Source organism: Sinocyclocheilus anshuiensis, unplaced genomic scaffold, assembly GCF_001515605.1.
Source record: "Sinocyclocheilus anshuiensis isolate Anshui unplaced genomic scaffold, SAMN03320099.WGS_v1.1 scaffold2201, whole genome shotgun sequence".
NCBI classification, from domain to species: domain Eukaryota; kingdom Metazoa; phylum Chordata; class Actinopteri; order Cypriniformes; family Cyprinidae; genus Sinocyclocheilus; species Sinocyclocheilus anshuiensis.
Window position 1 is genome coordinate 3,203 of NW_015552525.1, and position 2,890 is coordinate 6,092.

At 30.4% G+C, this 2,890-nt stretch overlaps 1 protein-coding gene across 2 annotated transcripts in view; it reads right to left on the bottom strand.

The window, feature by feature from the left end:
• Window positions 1-80: 80 nt before the first annotated feature.
• The window catches only part of LOC107663553 (histone H3.3), a 5,714-nt gene continuing 2,904 nt past the window's right edge, over window positions 81-2,890 (bottom strand). The window contains exon 5 of one of the 2 annotated variants that reach the window (XM_016453792.1): window positions 81-307. The gene's annotated coding sequence lies outside the window, so the exon portion shown is untranslated. Of the gene's footprint in view, window positions 319-2,890 lie in introns of both variants that reach the window. The other variant, XM_016453794.1, reaches the window with a different exon arrangement.

Below are 2,890 nucleotides of genomic sequence, written 5' to 3' on the forward strand. Positions count from 1 at the left end.
CTGTTTGTGTGTGTTTGTGTGTGTGTGTCTGTGTGTCTGTGTGTGTGTGTGTGTCTGTCTGTCTCTGTGTGTGTGTCTGTGTGCGTGTCTGTCTGTGTGTGTCTGTGTGCGTGTCTGTATGTGTGCGTGTGTGAGGCCGATCAGTCACGGGCTGGTACATGCAAACAGGAAGTACCCTAATAGTCTGCTACCCAAAAAACAGAGAAACACCACGTACATCACCACCCACCGCCCCACCAGGACTGAACTCTAAAACTACCAACAAACAGCCAGAGAGAGACACACAGAGCGAGAGAGGGAGAGAGGGAGAGAGAGAGAGATGATTTAAGTAACTAAAACGAAAATATCATATGATTAAGTAAATTATGTAAATAAAATACAATTAAAATAAGTAAATTATATAAATGAATGAATAAAACGTGATTTAAATAAATAAAAATACATGATTAAAGCAAATTGATTAAAATAAATTAAAATTAATAATTGATTAAAACAAATAAATGTGATTAAATATTTCAATAATTTTATTTTAAACTATTTTAATATCACCTATTTTAATCTTTTTTTTATTAGTTTCTGATTTAACTTATTTATTTTAATCACATGTATTTATTATAAATTAATTGATTTATTGTTTTTTAATCAAATGTATTTCTTTAGTTAATTAGTTTAATCTTATTTTTGTTAATTATTTATTTTACACTTTTTTCCTCTAAACTTTTCACGAACCAGCTTGAAAACCCCTGCTTAAAAAAAGATCTATAAAAAAAACGATATTTCAAAAAATAATAATCATGTCATACAGACAGTCATAAAAGTACAGTTGAGGATAGATGCTTGAAAACAACAGCAAGCTCAACATGTCAATCATGCCACAAAGGCCAGCCTCTTTATAATCATATATTCATGAGCCGACCAATCAGAGGACAGGAAACAGACCACACGGTCGGCGTAAGCCCCGCCCCTCATCTGTGAACATCATGGCGCCTGTTTGATCCGCGCCGAAAACTGAGCGAGAAAAGAGAAGAACTAACGATAAAACTTCGACAATTTCTCTACGAAGCACCCCGCTGTTCTTACCAGTTGCACTCGGACTACAAAGAAAACACTCTAGGGCTGCACTATCAGACGTTTAAAGCAGGAACGGAGGCGTTTATGGTGTTTTTCGGCGTTTGTGAAATATCCGTTAATTTTGTATGGATTTCGCGGCTGAAGCGCTTCAGGATTTCACTCAAATAAACACAAACCCGCTCAAACCGACACGAATTCACACAGAACACGACATTTTCCATCTAAAACAACAATTAAACCGAACACATTAGTATTTCCTCTGCCTTGACGGCCTTACCTCAGCAGAAGTGGTGTTTAAAGAGTGTTTCGAGCGGAGCTTCAGTGTTATTTACCGTCTCTCGCGCACAATGGCAGCGGAAATGCGCCAATCGGCGGCTCCCACAATGCACCGCGGCAGCCACAGCGTGTGAGAAACTCCTCTTCTTCTTCATCTGTTAGCCCCACACGATACTGTCTGCAGACTCTTATTAGCAGCATGTATCAGTGCTGGCCGTCACAGCGACCTTCAGTTTCTCTGGCTGAGAGTACCGCGGTGATACCGTGCTGATACCGTGCTACTATGATTAGGGCTTTCAATCTTTTAGATTCCACAGACCCCTAAATACAATCCTCCATTATACTGTAAAATCATATAAATACGTGTAACATTATTTAATCTATTAGGCTACATTCCATTATTTTGCTTAATTCTGCTCTCTATAGCACTGTACTTTTTGATGTAGGCATTTATTTATTCTTTATTTTTTTAATCAATTTTTGATATTTTATTTTAATCATTTTTATTTATTTAAATTAATGTGTCATTATTTATTGTACTTTTTATTTTATTTAAATCAAATGTTTCTTTAATTTGAATCTAATTAATTTTAATACATTTTTGCTTAATTATATTTAGTAATATTAATGACTATTTTTAATTATTTTATTTTATTAGCTTTTTATTATTATTACTTTTACATTTTTATTTATTTAAATAACTTTATTATTTCTTTATTTTAACCATTTTTATTTATTGTAATCAAATTTATATATTTACATACATTTTCATTATTTATTTATTGTAATCAAATTTATTTAAATATTTTTTAATTGTAGCATTATTTACTTATACATTTTTATTCAAGTACATATTTTTAATTATTTATTGTAATCTTTTTATTTTATTTAAATCAAATGTTTATTTTTAATCTAATGAATTTTAAATGCATTCATTATTTTGGTAATATTAATAATTTTAATTTTAATTATTTTATTTAATTTGCTTTTTATTATTTATTAATATCAGTTTAATTTTATTTACTTTTACATTTTTATTTATTGTAATCAAATGTATTTAAATAATTTATTAATTGTAGCATTATTTACTTATACATTTTTAAGTCACTTTTTATTATTTCTCGATTTCAACCATTTTTACTTATTTTAATACAATTTATATATTTACACACATTTTAATATTTATTCATTTTAGTCAATTTTTCTTTAATTTTATTATTATTATTATTTTTTTTTTTTTTTAACACTGTTTCTGTAAACTTTTCCTTTAACCCCAGTATGATTCCCTTCTGGGATTTGCCAAGATTCACTTTTATCACTGTCGGCTACAGCCACGTTAACCTCCTAATATCACATAATTACACTGTTAACGATAACGATACTGGAGGTGAAATATTTCCACAAAACAGACTCAATAACAGTTCAACACCAATTTATTGTCCAATTCTGTATTCGTGTAGTACAAAGATTTGCTGTTTAGGACTTAAACACATACAAAAACAAAGCAAACATAATCATCTTGTGATAAAACCATGAAAGAGTG